The 21,224-nt window shown below is 45.8% G+C and overlaps 1 pseudogene; it reads right to left on the reverse strand.

Annotated features, from left to right (window-relative positions):
• Positions 1–19,631: 19,631 nt before the first annotated feature.
• Positions 19,632–20,803, reverse strand: LOC135551623 (uncharacterized protein C18orf19 homolog A-like; annotated as a pseudogene).
• Between the last annotated feature and the right edge of the window lie 421 nt (positions 20,804–21,224).

Consider the following 21,224-nt stretch of genomic DNA (forward strand, 5'->3'; position numbering starts at 1 on the left):
GGTGGTGGACCATTCTTGATACACACGGAAAACTGTTTGATCGTGAAAAACCCAGCAGAGTTGTAGTTCTTGACACAAACCGGTGCGCCTGGCACCTTTTACCATACCCCATTCAAAGGCACTTCATTTGTTTTGTCTTGCCCATTCACCCTCTGAATGGCACACATACACAATCCATATCTCAATTGTCCCAAGGCTTAAAAATCTTTCTTTAACCCATCTCCTCCCCTTCATCTACACTGATTTTAGTAGATTTAAGTGACATCATAGCTCATAGCTTTCACCTGGATTCACCTGGTCAGTCTATGTCAAGGAAAGAGCAGGTGTCCTTAATGTTTTGTACACTTAAGTGTATACATCCGGTTATAGAGTTAAAGATATGTCTTATGTCTTTATATTTACATTTTCCAATTCCTTGTCTCTTCTGACAGACCAAGTGAATAATGGTGGTCTCTCTCTCTCTCTCTCTCTCTCTCTCTCTCTCTCTCTCTCTCTCTCTCTCTCTCTCACTAACGCGCTCTCTCTCATTAATGTTGCTTTAATCCTTTCGACTAGCACTTTACATTTCCTGTCTGTTAGAGTTGTCATGGAGATCACTTTGCCTTGTAGTCTTCTGCACATCCACTAACTTGTCTAGTAGAGGTCCCCCTGTTCAACATGTTACTGCAGCCTTAGCGGGTTAACATGTTACTGCAGTCTTAGCTGTTCAACATGTTACTGCAGTCTTAGCTGTTCAACATGTTACTGCAGTCTTAGCTGTTCAACATGTTACTGCGGTCTTAGCTGTTCAACATGTTACTGAAACCTTAGCTGTTCAACATGTTACTGAAACCTTAGCTGTTCAACATGTTACTGCAGTCTTAGGTGTTCAACATGTTACTGCAGTCTTAGGTGTTCAACACGTTACTGCAGTCTTAGCTGTTCAACATGTTACTGCAGCCTTAGCTGTTCAACATGTTACTGCAGTCTTAGCTGTTCAACATGTTACTGCAGTCTTAGCTGTTCAACATGTTACTGCGGTCTTAGCTGTTCAACATGTTACTGAAACCTTAGCTGTTCAACATGTTACTGAAACCTTAGCTGTTCAACATGTTACTGCAGTCTTAGGTGTTCAACATGTTACTGCAGTCTTAGGTGTTCAACACGTTACTGCAGTCTTAGCTGTTCAACATGTTACTGCACTTAGCAGGTTAACATGTTACTGCAATCTTAGCTGTTCAACATGTTACTGCAGTCTTAGGTGTTCAACACGTTACTGCAGTCTTAGCTGTTCAACATGTTACTGCACTTAGCAGGTTAACATGTTACTGCAATCTTAGCTGTTCAACATGTTAATGCAGTCTTAGCTGTTCAACATGTTACTGCAGTCTTAGCTGTTCAACATGTTACTGCAGTCTTAGCAGGTTAACATGTTACTGCAGTCTTAGCTATTCAACATGTTACTGCAGTCTTAGCTGTTCAACATGTTACTGCAGTCATAGCTGTTCAACATGTTACTGTAGTCTTAGCTGTGTAACATGTTACTGCAGTCTTAGCTGTTTAACATGTTACTGCAGTCTTAGCTGTTCAACATGTTACTGCAGTCTTAGCTGTTCAACATGTTACTACAGTCTTAGCTGTGTAACATGTTACTGCAGTCTTAGCTGTTTAACATGCAGTCTTAGCTGTTCAACATGTTACTGCAGTCTTAGCTGTGTAACATGTTACTGCAGTCTTAGCTGTTTAACATGTTACTGCAGTCTTAGCTGTTCAACATGTTACTGCAGCCTTAGCTGTTCAACATGTTACTGCAGCCTTAGCTGTTCAACATGTTACTGCAGTCTTAGCTGTTCAACATGTTACTGAAGTCTTAGCGGGTTAACATGTTACTGCAGTCTTAGCTGTTCAACATGTTACTGCAGCCTTAGCTGTTCAACATGTTACTGGAGTCTAAGCTGTTCAACATGTTACTGCAGTCTTAGCTGTTCAACATGTTACTGCAGTCTAAGCTGTTCAACATGTTACTGCATTCTTAGCTGTTCAACATGTTACTGCAGTCTAAGCTGTTCAACATGTTACTGCAGTCTTAGCTGTTCAACATGTTACTGCAGTCTAAGCTGTTCAACATGTTACTGGAGTCTAAGCTGTTCAACATGTTACTGCAGCCTTAGCTGTTCAACATGTTACTGGAGTCTAAGCTGTTCAACATGTTACTGCAGTCTTAGCGGGTTAACATGTTACTGCAGTCTTAGCTGTTCAACATGTTACTGCAGCCTTAGCTGTTCAACATGTTACTGCAGTCTTAGCTGTTCAACATGTTACTGGAGTCTAAGCTGTTCAACATGTTACTGCAGTCTTAGCTGTTCAACATGTTACTGCAGTCTTAGCTGTTCAACATGTTACTGCAGTCTAAGCTGTTCAACATGTTACTGCAGTCTTAGCTGTTCAACATGTTACTGCAGTCTAAGCTGTTCAACATGTTACTGGAGTCTAAGCTGTTCAACATGTTACTGCAGCCTTAGCTGTTCAACATGTTACTGGAGTCTAAGCTGTTCAACATGTTACTGCAGTCTTAGCGGGTTAACATGTTACTGCAGTCTTAGCTGTTCAACATGTTACTGCAGCCTTAGCTGTTCAACATGTTACTGCAGCCTTAGCTGTTCAACATGTTACTGCAGTCTTAGCTGTTCAACATGTTACTGGAGTCTAAGCTGTTCAACATGTTACTGCAGTCTTAGCTGTTCAACATGTTACTGCAGTCTTAGCTGTTTAACATGTTACTGCAGTCTTAGCTGTTTAACATGCAGTCTTAGCTGTTCAACATGTTACTGCAGCTGACAAAGAAGGCAGTGTCTGTAGAAACATATTCCTGTCATTCCCTAGTTAACCCCTACTGGTCATTCCCGAGTTAATCATTACTGGTCATTCCCTAGTTAATACCTACTGGTCATTCCCTAGTTAATACCTACTGGTCATTCTCTAGTTAATACCTAGTGGTCATTCCCTAGTTAATACCTACTGGTCATTCTCTAGTTAATACCTACTGGGTAAAAGTTTCCCTAGTTAATTCCTACTGGTCATTCCCTAGTTAATACCTACTCGGTAAAGTTTCCCTAGTTAATACCTACTGGTCATTCCCTAGTTAATACCTACTTGTTAAATGTTTCCCTAGTTAATACCTACTGGGTAAAGTTTTCCCTAATTAATACCTACTGGGAAAAAGTTTCCCTAGTTAATACCTACTGGGTAAAGGTTTCCCTAGTTAATACCTACTGGTCATTCCCTAGTTAATACCTACTGGGTAAATCTTCCCTAGTTAATACTTACTGGGTAAAGCTTCCCTAGTTAATACCTATTGGTTAAAGCGTACCTAGTTAATACCTACTGGGTAAAGCTTTCCCTAATTAATACCTACTGGGAAAAGGTTTCCCTATTTAATACCTACTAGTCATTCCCTAGTTAATACCTACTGGTTAAAGGTTTCCCTAGTTAATACCTACTCGGTAAAAGTTCCCTAGTTAATACCTAATGGTCGGTCCCTAGTTAATACCTACTGGGTAAAGGTTTCCCTAATTAATACCTACTGGGAAAAAGTTTCCCTAGTTAATAACTACTGGTCATTCCGTTGTTAGTACCTACTGGTCATTCCCTAGTTAATACCTACTGGTCATTCCCTAGTTAATACCTACTGGTCATTCCCTAGTTAATACCTACTGGTCATTCGCTAGTTAATACCTACTAGTCATTCCCTAGTTAAAACCTACTGGTCATTCACTAGTTAATACCTACTGGTCATTCCCTGGTTAATACCTACTGGTCATTCACTAGTTAATACCTACTGGTCATACCTAGTTAATACCTACTGGTCATTCCCTAGTTAATACCTACATTACTGGGTAAAGGGAGGATGGAATAGCATATGTTTCTGTAAGTATTGTTTTAATGAGAGCATTCACATGAGTAACACTTAGACATTACATTGTAGTAACTTTCTTTTTAAAAACTGTCTGCACTGCTACTGCTCCTGCTGCTTCTGCTGCTGCTGATACTTCTACTACTACTGCTACTACTGCAGCTGCTACTACTGCTACTAATACTACTACTGCTGCTACTACTGCTGCTACTACTACTACTACTGCTACTACTGCTGCTGTTACTACTGCTACTACTACTACTGCTGCTGCTACTACTGCTGCTACTTATCTGTTACTACTACCACTACTACTACTGCCAGTACTACTGCTACTTCTACTGCTACTACTACTAATACTGCTAATTCTACTACTACTACTGCTACTACTGCTGCTAGTACTGCTACTACTTATCTGTTACTACTACTACTACCACTACTAATACTGTCAGTACTACTGCTACTTCTGCTGCTACTACTACTAATACTGCTAATTCTACTACTACTACTACTGCTAATACTACTACTACTACTACTGCTGCTGCTACTGCTACTACTACTACTGTTGCTGCTACTACTACTACTACTACTACGACTGTTGCTGCTACTACTACTACTACTGCTGTAGCTTCTATTACTACTAATTTTGCTGCTACTACTACTACTACTGTTGCTGTTACTACTACTACTGTTGCTGCTACTACTACTGTTGCTGCTATTACTACTACTACTACTACTACTGCTACTGTTGTTGCTACTACTACTACTGTTGCTACTACTGCGACTACTACTACTGTTGCTACTACTACTACTACTACTACTACTACTACTACTACTACTACTGTTGCTACTACTGCTACTACTACGACTACTACTACTGTTGCTACTACTGCTACTATTATTACTACTACTACTGCTGTTGCTACTACTACTGCTACTACTGTTGCTACTACTACTATTTCTACTACTACTACTACTATTTCTACTACTACTACTGTTGCTACTACTACTACTGTTGCTACTACTACTACTACTACGGCTACTATTACTACTACTACTACATCTACTGCTTATACTTCTCTGTTACTACTACTTTTACTACTACTACTACTACTACTACTATTACTACTACTGTTGCTTCTACTACTACTACAACTGTTGCTGCTACTACTACTACCACTACTGTTGCTACTCCTACTACTGTTGCTACTACTACTACTACCACTACTGTTGCTACTACTACTACTACTACTACTACTGTTGCTACTATTGTTGCTACTACTACTACTACTACTGTTGCTACTACTACTACTACTACTGTTGCTACTACTACTACTACTGTTGCTACTACTACTACTGTTACTACTACTACTACTACAACTACTTTTGATGCTACTACTACTACTTTTGCTGCTACTACTACTACTACTGTTGCTGCTACTACTACAACTACTACTACTACTACCACTACTACTACTGTTGCTGCTACTACTACTACTGTTGCTTCTACTACTTATACTACTACCACTACTGTTGCTACTACTACTACTACTACCACTACTGTTGCTACTACTACTACTACTACTACTACTACTACTGTTGCTACTACTACTGTTACTACTACTACTACTGTTACTACTACTACTACTACTACTATTGCTGCTACTACTACTACTGTTGCTGCTACTACTTCTACTACTACTACTACTACTACTACTACTACTACTACTACTACTACTACTACTACTGTTGTTACTACTACTACTACTACAACTGTTGCTGCTACTACTACTACTACCACTACTGTTGCTACTACTACTACTACTACTGTTGCTACTACTACTACTACTACTGTTACTACTACTACTACTGCTGCTACTACTACTACTACTACTACTACTACTATTGCTGCTATTACTACTACTACCACTACTACTGCAGCTACTACTACTACTACTATTGCTGCAAATACTACTACTACTATTGCTACTACTACTACTACTACTACTGTTGCTGCTATTTCTACTACTACTGTTGCTTCTACTACTTCTACTACTACTACTACTACTACTTCTACTGTTGCTACTACTGTTGCTACTACTACTTCTACTACTACTACTGTTGCTACTACTACTTCTACTACTACTACTACTGTTGCTACTACTACTACTGCTACTACTGTTACTACTACTACTACTACTACTGTTGCTACTACTACTACTACTACTGTTGCTACTACTACTACTGATACTTCTACTACTACTACTTCTACTACTACTACTTCTACTACTTCTACTACTACTGTTGCTACTACTTCGACTATTACTACTGTTGTTACTACTACTACTACTGTTACTACTACTACTACTACTACTGATACTTCTACTACTACTACTTCTACTACTACTACTTCTACTACTACTACTTCTACTACTACTACTTCTACTACTTCTACTACTACTACTTCTACTACTGTTGCTACTACTACTTCTACTACTACTACTACTACTACTACTACTGTTACTACTACTACTACTACTTCTACTACTACTACTTCTACTACTACTACTTCTACTACTTCTACTACTACTACTTCTACTACTACTGTTGCTACTACTACTTCTACTACTACTACTACTACTACTACTACTGCTGTCAATTGTTCCTATTGATATTAACTCCTCCGTACAACAAGTCAGCTACAGTACATGTGTTGCCATCAGCATTGTGTCTTCTACCTTTTACACCGAAACCAACCAACAGCAACTTATTTTTCTCTTTTTTTATATTCACAAAATAGAATTAACATGCAGGTCAGCCATCGAGAATTGAACCTCTGCGATTCTTGAGCTTGGACGCTGCTATTGGACTGGGCGCAATACGAGCACAACACAGCAGCGAAGCACCTTTCGTTTATTTCAAAGCAAGCGTTCCCTCAATGGCTGACGGATAATGGCTGATGGCTAATGACTGATGGCTTTAGTGTAGCAGGGCCGTGTCTTGGTATTCGCTAAAACCTTTTTTGGAGACTTTAGAAATGAGGTGTTTGTGCTCTTTTTTTATGTTCCTATTTTTGCTTGTAGCTTTTTGCTCTTGTAGTTAGAAGTTAGGACGGATAACATTTTATTTTTATATATTTTTCAGTTTTAAGGAGGTTTGCATGTTACAATTACGTGAGCAAATTCGGTGCCTAATGGTTGTGTGTTGAGCAGGCATTGGAAACCACTCTACGCCCCACCTTTGTTGTGCCTCTACTGATGGTGCTTTCTTCAGTGGTCTGACTCTGTTTATTTGTACGGTGCTGTATATGTATTTAATATATTATGCACATATCCTACCCAATGGGTAGAAACCACAAGAGAACGTTGTTAATACTGTAATATAATGTGTATAGATGATGATATTAAAAAGAACATTTAACACGGCAAGAGGGCATCAGTTTTTTGTGAATGCCTCCAATGTGCTTTGTCTTTTTGTAGAACAGAGGAAATAAAACATGCTACAGTTATGATGGTCACATAATGACAGAAAAATACTCCTTATATAATCTGCTACAAAGGAAATGTGTTATGCTCTAGAATCTAATGTTCTGGTTATAGAACCATTCTATACTCCAGTTGTCCTTAACCTTTATCGGTTACTGTACCAAGTACATGTTCTCATCTCATGAGTCTTCTCCAGTACCCTCTGTAGATAAAATTAGAATTTCAAACTGTTTGGGTATAGACCTGGAAAGTATGACAGAACTTTGCAGGCTATCTCTGCAGTGGATTGCAACTCCTCCCCCTTTGGCAGTTCTATCTTGACGGAAAATGTTGTAGCTGGGTATGGAAATCTCAGAATTGTTGGTGGCCTTCCTAAGCCAGGATTCAGACACGGCAAGGACATCACGGTTGGCAGAGTGTGCTAAAGCAGTGAGTAAAACAAACTTCGGGAGGAGGCTTCTGATGTTGACATGCATGAAATCAAGGCTTTTTCGATCGCAAATGTCAACAAATGAGGGTGCCTGGGTTTACCTCCACATCACCCTAGGAACACAGGAGGAGTAGGATGAGGGTACGGCTAAAGGCTAGCAAAACTGGTCCCCTTGTGGACAAAGAATAAAGGGAGCAGATTTCTGGGCATGGTAGAATAGATTCAGGGCATAATGTGCAGACAGGGGTATGGTGGGGTGTGGGTACAGCGGCACTGAGTGATGATAAGAGAGGTTGTATCTCTAGATAAGCTGTGTTATAATGGGTGAGGTCACCGCATGTGTGGGAGGTGGGACAAAGGAGGTATCAGAGGTATTATGAGTGGAACTAGGGGCTCCATTGTAAACTAAAATAATGATAACTAACCTAAACAACAGTATACAAGGAATATTGACATCTGAGAGAGAAGTAAAGCGAGGCATAAAGTAATCACAGGTGTTGATTTGGAGAGCTAACTAAGTCAACAACAGGTAAGACAACAACAGCTAATGAGCTAAAACAACAACAGGTAAAATGGCGATGAATGGGCAGAGAGGGTCGGTTAACTACACACAGAGCCTGAGTTCGCGGCTGGGGCCGACAGATAAACAAAAATAACAAACAAAAAAAGTAAAAGATAATAATAAATAAACAGAATGGAATACCGTGATTAATGGACAGTCCAGCGGGCATCAGCTACTGTATGTAGCCAAGTGATCATAGGGTCCAGGGGACCGCAATATATGGGACAGGGAAGCCGCGGAGTAGTCGCTACCACAGTATCACGCAGGCGACGTGGCGTTTAAAGTTAGTAGCCCGGGGCTAGTGGAAGCGTCTGCGCCAACGGAGGCCGGTTGAAGACACAGCGGATGGAGTATTCGCAGGCAGACCTGTCGTGGTGGTGCGGTGGGATGCCGTGTCAACTAAGGATCCAAGCCAGATGGCGAAAGAGGTATTGTAGTTGTAGTAATTTAGTTTCCGGGAGATGCGCCTGGCTCACGGCTAACTGGTGCTAGCTTCGGGGCAGGGGCGTTAGCCACTATAGCCACTCAGTAGCAGTGGTGATCCGGTGCCAAGGTCCAGAGTTTACGGCAAGGATCCGGTGGAGTAGTGTGTTCTAGCCGTGTTTGGGTGGAGTCCGGGTGAACAACTGAGTAGGCAGGGAGGTGGGCCTCAGGGATAGTTTCGGTACTGGGTAACTCGGTGGGTGCTAGCTAGCTGTGAAGATCAGGAGAGTGGTCCAGGGATTACGGCAGGAATCCAGCGTTGTGGCGGAGAGACAGTCCGTTACTGGTAGGCTGGCGAGAATTATCCAAGCTAAAAAAAGGTCTGGTACTGTCACGACTTCTGCCGAAGTCGTTGCCTCTCCTTGTTCGGGCGGTGCTCGGCGTTCGACGTCACCGGTCTTCTAGCCATCATTGATCCTTTTTTTATTTTCCATTGGTTTCGTCTTGTCTTCCCACACACCTGTTTTCAATCCCATTCATTACCTGTTGTGTATATAACCCTCTGTTTCCCCTCATGTCTTTGTCAGAGATTGTTTTATTGTCAGTGTAGTGTGTTTGTTGTATAGGTGCGCGTCGGGTCCTTGTACCCATGTTTGTTTGTTATGTACATTTAGTGTTATGGAGCATACTCCGTGGACTTTATTAAAAGACTACATTTTACACTCCATTTGACTCTCCTGCACCTGACTTCCCTGCCACCTATTACACCTATGCATGACAGAATCTCTGACCATATATGAAGTCAGCAGGAGAAGACTCTATGCCCATGGACCTGGAGGAACGCGTTCAAGAACAAGCGAGAGAGCTTGACGTTATCAGCTCCGTCATGGATCACATTGTCATGAAAATGGATCGCTGGGAGAGACAGGGAGTTTCTCCAGCGCCACCACCACCACAACCGGAATCTCCCGTCAACGTTTTTTCCTCTCCGGAATCAAAGATCCATTTATCTCTACCTACGGGATACAACGGAGATACTGCCGGCTGCCAGGTTTTCCTCCTTAAACTGAACTTGTATCTAGCCACGGCCTCCCCAATACCATCTGACCGTGAGAAGAGTTACGCCCTCGTCTCATGCCTCACCGGGAAAGCCCTGGAATGGGCCAGCGCTGTGTGTAGTAGGGAGGATGCGGCGCTTGACCATTTTGAGGTGTTCAACCGCCAATTCCGGATAGTATTCGATCACCCACCTGAAGGCAAAGCAGCAGGTGAGCTTCTCTATCATCTGAGGCAGTAGACGAGGAGTGCACAGTATTTTGCTTTGGAGTTTAGGACCTTGGCTGCCGGCGCTGGAGGGAGCGACAGGGCCCTGATCGACCATTACCGGTGTAGTCTATGCGAGGACGTCCGTCGGGAGCTGGCCTGTAGAGACACCACCCTCACCTTCGACCAGCTGGTGGACATGTTCATCAAGCAGGACAACATGCTGGCTACTCGTGGACGTCTAGATCGGGGTCTGGTTGTTCCATCCTCCCGCACCCTCTCTCCCGAACCTATGGAATTGGGAGGGATGGTGCGCAGGGAGATCGGAGGGGGTTCCCGCTCGAGCACCATTCAATGTCGCAGAGAGCACACTGCTGGTCGGTGCCGGGTTTGTTCCTCTGGGAATAGAGAGGGCAGGCAGGGTATTCTGGCGTCACCCCAGGTGAGTAGGCACCATTCTCATCCAGAGCCCTCTGCTGCACTAATGTTTGTCTCTGTCTCTTTTCCTGATTTTTCACTGCATTCCCAGTATGAGGCGCTAGTAGATTCAGGTGCGGCTGGGAATTTCATTAATAAAAGTCTAGCTCATAGTTTAGGGATCCCTATTGTTCCTGTGGATATGCCTTTCCCTATTCATGCCTTAGATAGTCGACCATTAGGGTCAGGGTTTATCAGGGAGGTAACCGCACCTTTGTGTATGATAACGCGGGAGGGTCACAAGGAGAAGATTAGTCTTTTCCTTATTGATTCTCCTGCGTATTCTGTGGTGCTAGGCCTATCCTGGTTAGTTTGTCATAACTCCACTGTTTCTTGGCCACAGAGGGCACTTACGGGGTGGTCGCGAGAATGCTCAGGTAGGTGTTTAGGGGTTTCCATTGGTGGTACTACGGTGGAAAGTCCAGACCAGGTCTCCACCGTGCGCATTCCCCCCGAATATGCCGATTTGGCTCTCGCCTTCTGTAAAAAGAAGGCGACTCAATTACCACCCCATCGACGGGGGGATTGTGCGATAGATCTCCTGGTAGACAGTGCATATCCCAAGAGTCACGTGTATCCCCTGTCGCAAGCGGAGACGGAGGAAATGGAGACATATGTCTCTGAATCCCTGCATCAGGGGTTCATTCAGCCATCCATTTCACCCATTTCTTCGAGTTTTTTTTTTGTGAAAGAAAAGGATGGCGGTTTACGCCCGTGCGTTGATTATCGAGGTCTTAATAAAATCACAGTGAAATATAGTTACCCGCTACCTCTGATCAATACGATTATTGAGTTAATGCACGGGGCACGTTTTTTCACAAAATTGGATCTCAGGAGTGCGTACAATCTGGTGCGTATTAAGAAGGGTGATGAGTGGAAGACGGCATTTAGCACCACCTCAGGTCATTATGAGTACCTGGTCATGCCATATGGGTTGATGAATGCTCCATCAGGTTTCCAATCATTTGTAGATGAGATCTTCAGGGACCTGCACGGGCAGGGTGTAGTGGTGTATATCGATGATATTCTGATATACTCTGCTACACGCGCCGAGCATGTGTCCCTGGTGCGCAGGGTGCTTGGTCGCCTGTTGGAGAATGATCTATATGTCAAGGCTGAGAAATGCTTGTTTTTCTAACAATCCATCTCCTTCCTAGGGCATCGGATTTCCACTTCAGGAGTGGAGATGGAAAGCGACCGCATTACAGCCGTGCGTAATTGGCCGACTCCAACCACGGTATAGGAGTTGCAGCGTTTTGGGGGGTTTTCCAATTACTACCGGAGGTTTATCCTGGGTTTTGGTCAGGTGGCAGCTCCCATTACCTCACTGCTAAAGGGGGGCCCGGTACGCTTGCAGTGGTCGGCTGAGGCGAACAGGGCTTTTGAGCACCTGAAGACTCTGTTTACCACGGTGCCTGTGCTGGCTCATCCGGATCCCTCTTTGCCATTCATAGTGTAGGTGGACGCATCCGATGCTGGGATAGGAGCAGTGCTCTCTCAGCGTTCGGGTACGCCACTGAAGCTTCGCCCCCTGTGCTTTCTTTTCGAAGAAGCTCAGCCCAGCGGAGCGAAACTATGATGTGGGGAACCGAGAGCTGTTAGCTGTCGTAGAAGCTTTGAAGGTGTGGAGGCATTGTCTTGAGGGGGCTAAACACCCTTTTCTCATCTGGACTGACCACCGCAATCTGGAGTATATCCGGCAGGCGAAGAGATTGAGTCCTCGCCAGGCAAGGTGGGCCATGTTTTTCACTCGTTTTGTGTTTACTCTTTCTTACAGACCAGGCTCCCAGAACGTTAAGTCAGACGCATTGTCTCGGCTGTATGACACAGAGAAGCGGTCCATGGATCCCACTCCCATACTCCCAGCTTCGTGTCTGGTGGCGCCTGTAGTGTGGGAGCTGGACGCGGACATTGAGCGGGCGTCACGTGCAGAGCCTTCTCCCCCTGAGTGTCCAGCTGGTCGTCTGCACGTTCCGTCTGCTGTCCGCGACCGATTGATATATTGGGCTCACACATCACCCTCCTCTGGTCATCCTGGGATAGGTCGGACAATGCGCTGTCTTGACGGGAGATACTGGTGGCCCACTTTAGCTAAGGACGTGAGGATTTATGTTTCTTGCTGCTCGGTGTGCGCCCAGTGCAAGGCTCCTAGACACCTGCCCAGAGGTAAGCTACAACCTCTACCCATTCCTCAACGGCCGTGGTCGCACCAGTCGGTGGATTTTTTGACTGATCTTCCACCTTCACAGGGTTACACCACGATCCTGGTCGTTGTGGATCGGTTTTCTAAGTCCTGTCGTCTCCTCCCTTTGCCCGGTCTCCCTACGACCTTACAAACTGCAGAGGCCCTGTTTACACACGTTTTCCGGCACTATGGGGTGCCTGAGGATATAGTGTCTGATCGGGGTTCCCAGTTCGCATCAAGGGTCTGGAAGGCGTTCATGGAGCGTCTGGGGATCTCGGTTAGTCTTACCTCAGGTTTTCACCCTGAGAGTAATGGGCAGGTGGAGAGAGTTAACCAGGATGTGGGTAGGTTTCTGCGGTCTTATTGCCAGGATCGGCCGGGGGAGTGGGCGAAGTTCGTGCCCTGGCTCAGAACTCGCTACGTCACTCCTCCACTAACCTTACTCCATTTCAATGTGTATTAGGATATCAGCCGGTTCTGGCTCCTTGGCATCAGAGCCAGACCGAGGCCCCTGCGATTGACAATTGGTTTCGGCAAGCTGAGGAGACCTGGGAGGCAGCCCACGTCCACCTTCAGCGTGCCATAAGGCGCCAGAAAATTGGCGCAGACCGTCGCCGCAGTGAGGCCCCAGAGTTCGCACCAGGGGACAGGGTCTGGCTCTCGACCCGAAACCTGCCCCTTCGCCTGCTCTGCCGGAGGCTGGGTACGCGGTTTGTGGGGCCGTTTAAAGTCCTGAGGAGAGTGATCGAGGTATGCTATAGGTTACAACTACCCACTCATTACCGTATTAACCCCTCGTTCCATGTGTCTCTCCTCAGGCCGATGGTGGCTGGCCCGCTCCAGGAGGCTGAAGTGCGTGATGTTCCTCCGCCTCCTCTAGACATCGAGGGGGTTCCAGCGTACTCTGTTCGATCCATTTTGGATTCGAGACATCGGGCGAGGGGCCTTCAGTGCCTCGTGGACTGGGAGGGGTACTGGCCGGAGGAGAGATGCTGGGTTCCGGTGGAGGATGTGTTAGATCCTTCCATGTTATCAGAATTCCACCGTCTCCATCCGGATCGCCCTGCACCTCGCCCTCCGGGTCGTCCCCGAGGCCGGTGTCGACGCGCAGCTGGAGCCGCGCATCGGGGGGGGGGGGTACTGTCACAACTTCTGCCGAAGTCGTTGCCTCTCCTTGTTCGGGCGGTGCTCGGCGTTCGACGTCACCGGTCTTCTAGCTATCATTGATCCTTTTTTAATTGTCCATTGGTTTCTTCTTGTCTTCCCACACACCTGTTTTCAATCCCATTCATTACCTGTTGTGTATATAACCCTCTGTTCCCCTCATGTCTTTGTCAGAGATTGTTTTATTGTCAGTGTAGTGTGTTTGTTGTATAGGTGCGTGTCGGGTCCTTGTACCCATGTTTGTTTGTTATGTACATTTAGTGTTATGGAGCATAATTCGTGGACTTTATTAAAAGACTCCATTTTACACTCCATTTGACTCTCCTGCGCCTGACTTCCCTGCCACCTATTACACCTATGCATGACAGGTACTTGTGCAGAAGGTAAAGGCCGCTAGCAGTGGCTAAATAGCTTGTAGCTATATATTTAAATGTATATACAGTGGGGAGAACAAGTATTTGATACACTGCCGATTTTGCAGGTTTTCCTACATACAAAGCAGGTAGAGGTCTGTAATTTTTTTAATCATAGGTACACTTCAACTGTGAGAGTCGGAATCTAAAACAAAAATCCAGAAAATCACATTGTATGATTTTTAAGTAATTAATTTGCATTTTATTGTGGTTAAGAATCCTCAATTTCGTAATTTATTGTCGCTGGGTCACATAGTTTGTGTCCAAAGTACCAAACTGACGTTTTTATATCCCCGTGGGATTGTTGAAAATATGGCCTTTGGCAAAAGCGAGAGTACAATATGATCGTAATCCTGAGTATGAAACCCAAAAATTCTACCGTTTCCTCAGAAAAACTGAAAGTACTTTCATAATACGTCGCATTTCACTCAGTGGCGGATGGTGATGCTGAATTTGGATCCATACTTCAGGTTGTGTGTCATCGGGAATAGGGTTGTCCTCTCCTAGTACTATTTGTCCAAGATAATATGTTTCCGGGGTCATGTTTGTTCATACTGGGCGCACATCTCTATTATTACCTGGATAATGCTGATCCACTATCCAAGAGAGGGGTATAATAGTGGCCCACCAGATGTGACCTGTTTTATCTTATAGCGAAGTCTCCAGATATATAGATATAGGAGTACTTTCCAGATATAGACAGGGGATAAAGGGTGAACGGCAGAGGAGTGGCAATTGCATATACTCCTCCACACGTATTTTGATACTGTTGAAGCGCAACCATGAGTTGTATTATTGTCACACCCTGATCTGTTTCACCTGTCCTTGTGATTGTCTCCACCCCCTCCAGGTGTCGCTTTTTTTCTCTGGTGTATTTATTGCTGTGTTTCCTCTCTCTTTGTGCCAGTTCGTCTTGTATGTTCAAGTCAACCAGCGTGTTTTTCCCGTGCTCCTGCCTTTCTATTGTCTTTTTGCTGGTCCTTCCTGGTTTTGACCCTTGCCTGTTTTTGGACTCTGTACCCGCCTGCCTGAGCATTCTGCCTGCCTTGATCTCGAGCCTGTCTGCCACTCTGTACCTCCTGGACTCTGAATTGGTTTTGACCTTTTGCCTGTCCATGACCATTCCCTTGTCTACCCCTTTATGGATCAATAAACATGTAAGACTCCAACCATCTGCATCTGGGTCTCGCCTTATGCCCTGATAATTATTTGTTTTTGTCTATCCTCAAGGGCTCCCTCTAATTCTTGGTTTAGTTTTTGACTATTTTCTAGTACAATACCCAATTCCTGCTGCTGTTCATCTAATCTATGCTCATGACCTTCGGATATGCCTAGTTTTTTCTTTGTCGCCTCGTTCTTGTCTACTGCCTGCTCTATTTCACCCCGCAGGTCTCTATTTTTCACATCTTTATCTGCTGCTGATAAAATCCCATGGTTAGGATACGTATTGTGGTCTGGACCGTTCTCTGATTTCAGTGTTCCACACTATGATTGCATCCATACACTCTTGGCTGGTTTTCAACTTTCCATCCACGGGTTAATGTGTACCAATTTTGTCAAATTTGCCTAATATTCCTCACCATTTATCTGGTTCTTGGAGTAGGTCATATTTTTTTTGCCTCTAGTGCTTTTGTAACTTTTTCCCTTCTACCCCTCCCACTCGGAGTCTCCTCCCACTCCGGGAGTCTCCTGGCCATATAAGCCATTTCAGTTATTATAGACTCTGCGGTCCCCTGACGGCGTTAAGTAGTAACTGTAACGAGTTTCTTCTAACTCCTCCTCTGACGAAGAGGTGGAACAAGGATCGGACCAAAATACAGCTTGGTTAGTTAGATACATCTTTAATGAAGATGAAACACGAACAATACAAAACAACAAACGTGGAAAACCGAAACAGCCCTATCTGGTGCAACAAACACAGAGACAGGAACATAGAAACATACAAATAAACTATGGTCAGGGAGTGACAGTACCCCCCCCCAAGGTGCGGACTCCGGCTGCAAAACCTGAACCTATCGGGGAGGGTCTGGGTGGGCATCTGTCCGCGGTGGCGGCTCCGGTGCTGGACGTGGCCCCCACTTCACCGTAGTCCTCCCCCACCTTGTCCGCTTCCGTGACCTCCTAGCCACGGTAACCTTACTAAATAACACGGGACAGAGGGGCAGCTCGGGACAGAGGGGCAGCGCGGGACAGAGGGGCAGCTCGGGACAGAGGGACAGCTCAGCACTGAGGGGCAGCTCAGCACTGAGGGGTGGCTCAGCACTGAGGGGAAGCTCAGCACTGAGGGGAAGCTCGGGGCTGAGAGGAAGCCCAGCACCGAGGGAAGCCCAGTACTGAGAGGAAGCTCAGCCAGGTAGTTGAATCCAGCAGATCCTGGCTGGCTGGCAGTTCTGGCAGATCCTGGCTGACTGACGGATCTGGAAGAGTCTGGTTGATTAGCAGATCTGGTAGAGTCTAGTTGACTGGCAGATCTGGAAGAGTCTGGCTGACTGGCAGATCTGGAATAGTCTGGTTGACTGGCAGATCTGGAAGAATCTGGTTGACTGGCAGATCTGGAAGAGTCTGGCTGACTGGCAGATCTGGAAGTGTCTGGCTGACTGGCAGATCTGGAAGAGTCTGGCTGACTGGCAGATCTGGAAGAGTCTGGCTGATTGGCCGATCTGGAAGAGTCTGGCTGACTGGCAGATCTGGAAGTGTCTGGTTGACTGGCAGATCTGGAAGAGTCTGGCTGACTGGCGGATCCTGGCAGACTGACGGCTCTGGCAGCTCCACGCTGACTGGCAGCTCTGGCTGCTTCATGCTGACTGGCGGCTCTGGCTGCACCATGCTGACTGGCGGCTCTGACTGCACCATGCTGACTGGCAGATCTGGCTGCTCCATGCAGATTGGCAGCTCTGGCGGCTTCTTGCAGACTGGCAGCTCTGGCAGCGCCTTGCAGACTGGCAGCGCCTTGCAGACTGGCAGCTCCTTGCAGACTAGCAGCTCCTTGCAGACTGACAGCTCCGGCTGTTTCATGCAGACTGACAGCTCGGGCTGCGCTAAACAGGCGGGAGACTCCAGCAGCGCAGGAGAGGAGAAAGGCTCCGGCAGCGCTGAACAGGCGGGAGGCTCCGGCAGTGCAGTAGAGGAGGAAGACTCGAGCTGTGCTAAACAGGCGGGAGACTCCAGCAGCACAGGAGAGGAGGAAGGCTCCGGCAGCGCTGGAGAGGTGAGGCGCACTGTAGGCCTGATGCGTGGTGCTGGCACTGGTGGTACTGGGCCGAGGACACACACAGTAAGACTGGTGCGGGGATATGCCACCGGAGGGCTGGGGTGTGGAGGTGGTACTGAGTAGACCGGACCGTGCAGGCGCACTGGAGCTCTTGAGCACCGAGCCTGCCCAACCTTACCTGGTTGAATACTCCCGGTCGCTCTGCCAGTGCGGCAAGGTGGAATAGCCCGCACTGTGCTATGCAGGCGAACCGGGGACACCGAGCGTAAGGCTGGTGCCATGTAAGCCGGCCCAAGGAGACGCACTGGGGACCAGATGCGTAGAGCCGGCTTCATGGCATTTGGCTCGACGCTCAATCTAGCCCGGCCGATACGCGGAGCTGGAATAGAACGCACCGGGCTATGCACCCGCACTGGAGACACCGTGCGCACCACAGCATAACACGGTGCCTGCCCGGTCTCTCTAGCCCCCCGGTAAGCACAGGAAGTTTGCGCAGGTCTCCTACCCGGCGTAGCCATACTCCCTGTGAGCCCCCCAAGAAATTTTTGGGGCTGACTCTCTGGCTTCCAACCGCGTCGCCGTGCTGCCTCTTCAAACCAGCGCCTCTCCGCTTTCGCCGACTCCAGTTCTTCCTTGGGACGGCGATATTCTCCAGGCTGTGCCCAGGGTCCTTTTCCGTCCAATATCTCCTCCCAAGTCCAGAAGTCCTGTGAATGCTGCTCCTGCTGCCGCTGCTTGTCACCACGCCGCTTGGTCCTGTTGTGGTGGGTGATTCTGTAACGAGTTTCTTCTAACTCCTCTTCTGACGAAGAGGTGGAACAAGGATCGGACCAAAATGCAGCGTGGTTAGTTAGATACATCTTTAATGAAGATGAAACACGAACAATACAAAACAACAAATGTGGAAAACCGAAACAGCCCTATCTGGTGCAACAAACACAGAGACAGGAACATAGAAACATACAAATAAACTATGGTCAGGGTGTGACAGTAACAGCTTAGGCTACCAATAATTTGTTCACTATTCTGTATACTTTTGGTGTTGGACGACACTGTTTCTGTCAATTCCCCACAGGTAATTGTGTATGACTAATGTGTAGCACGGGAAGGGGTTTTAGTCCAATTTCTTGACCAAAATACCATTGTTCCCAACAACCCACCTGATCTGTCACAGTTCGCCGCCCCAATAGGGCATAAACCAACCTCTCTTTATTGCTACTGCTACTACACCCAAATCATGTTCAAATGTTCATACACACATCCTACGGATGTACACATCCTATCCTATATATTCATCCTATGGCTTCCTGGCTACTGTGGCTGGGACTTTCGTCCCTATTACAGGTCTCGCAGGGGAATAGTACCTCTAGGGACCTATCCTTACGGAACCTGCCCTAAACCATATGTTTCTATGGATCTCGCAGAGGAACACCTCCACTCGGGACTTATCCTTACGGAACCTGCCCTAAACCATATGTTTACGACCAGTCCTAACACAAAGGAATTACTGAATAAGCTTAGGCTTTCTAGGTCCGTATCCTATTATTGTTCAGCGTACTATTCTCATCTCCCTAAGATGTCAGAATGAGTGGTAACAGGTGTAGGAACTGTGCCTGCCTTGTTTTTGTGCCGGCTCCTGCTCTAATGATTCAGACTGTCCAGGTCGACAAAAAATCATTGTGAATCTTGGCGACAACGCCAACTGTTCGTTTTTCACTCTGTTTGTCAGAACCTAATGGACAACTAGTTAAAGCTCAAACCAAGTTTATTCACCCACTGGGTCAAACAGCTGCAAAGATAAAGACATGTTTCCACCAGCACAAGTATTTATACCCGCCTATTAGGTGGAGCCTCCTTGCACATCGAGGCAGGAAGTTAAGTGATGTGTGTAATAAAAGGGTTCCTTGTCACTTTACCTGACCTCGGCCCACATTCCTCAGTCCTCTCTAATCCACGGCTATACCACCTTATCAGTGATGGCCTTTTTCCTCACTCAGTAACTTCCATAACCCTAGTTCTTATCCTCAGTTCATTGACCCAACAATATACATTCCTTATACATGTAATTATTAAGTGCAACAGTGGCCATATGAACATATATTTAATCATATTCAGTAATTAACATATATCTACTCTGGTTTCTTTCTGAAAAACACTTGGTCTTTGGTCTCCTGGAGTTTCTCTGCCAACTTGTCCTTGTTGTCCCCAATCCTCCCCGACCGATGAGCTTTTCCATCTTCTCAGACAACCCGTCCTTGGTTTCAATCCATCTTCTCAGAGAGGCGTTCCTTGGTCTTCTCCATCTTGTCCTGCAGATACTCCTTAATGGGCGGTGGGGTGGTCATGTGGCTGTGTTTATGGAGGTACCTGATCGAGAGTGACGTCCCTCTTTTTGCCACCTCAGCCAGGTACACTGTAAAAGTCAGACAATAAACATGAGTATTGTGGTTAGTGTTATTGTGATTACTATGATGTGTTAATATTGTGGTGATTTAGCTCTGGACATCGTTTTCAATACAAAAACACTCAAAGGAATTGCCATAGGATGAGAATCCAATCACAAACAATTGCTGTCCAAACGTGAAATGAGATATGAGCATTCAGTGCATAGCCACTCTGGGAATGCTCCAACAGTTTAACAAGCTGAGCGAGTCCAACATAATCCAGAAACGGAACAAAATTTACACCCCTAAACTAAACGAATGACCATCACTCTGCACATCCTAGTCTGAGACTAATTAAAGACGGCTTATTGTCAACTCTCACTGTCAGGCCAGGCCAGGCCAGACAGACACAACCCTGATTGTTTAATTAGAATACTGTACATCTAAATGAGACTCAGTGGTGTCTGTGTCATTCAGTAACCTCAGGTTGACAGAGGGATGGAGAAAAGCCCATTATTACTAATGCCCATATGGAGAGGAGTAACAGAAACAGACTCAGAGAAACATCTCACATTGTACATGAATGTTTATGGGTTTGTCTTTGTCCCTTCCTCTCATTTCAGTTTGCTAAATAACGTATTGATACAATGTTATTACTTTTAACTTTCTGCATAGTAAAAAACTGTTGTAATTCAATAACTAATTCCTTATTATTTATTTCATGCTGCATTTTTGTGATACAGATACTTTTGCTCCCTTGCAAAAGAGACATTGGGACTTCACTGTATAGATAAATATGAAATAAAAACTTGCTGCATGGCAGCATAGTAAAATGTCCCAAACCACATGGAGGAGGTGATGAGGTGAAGGGGGATCATGACCTTCCTATTCTGCTTTAGAGTCCTCCTGAACCACATTACTGTGCAGCCGTATTCATCGACCTGGCCAAGCCTTTCGACTCTGTCAAACATCGCATTCTTATTGGCAGACCTGACAGCCTTGGTTTCTCAAATGACTGCCTCGCCTAGTTCACCAACTACTTCTCTGATAGAGGTCAGTGTGTCAAATCGGAGGGCCTGCTGTCCGGACCTCTGGCAGTCTCTATGGGGGTGCTACAGGGTTAACTTCTCGCGTCGACTCTCTTCTCTGTATACATCAATGATGTCGCTCTTGCTACTGGTGATTGTCTGATCCACCTCTTTACCTCTATACTTCTGGCCCCTCTTTGGACACTGTGTTAACTAACCTCCAGACAAGCTTCAATGCCATACAACTCTCCTTCTGTGGCCTCCAACTGCTTTTAAATGCAAGTAAAACCAAATGCATGCTATTCAATCG

Source organism: Oncorhynchus masou, chromosome 13, assembly GCF_036934945.1.
Source record: "Oncorhynchus masou masou isolate Uvic2021 chromosome 13, UVic_Omas_1.1, whole genome shotgun sequence".
Classification (NCBI taxonomy): Eukaryota; Metazoa; Chordata; class Actinopteri; order Salmoniformes; family Salmonidae; genus Oncorhynchus; species Oncorhynchus masou.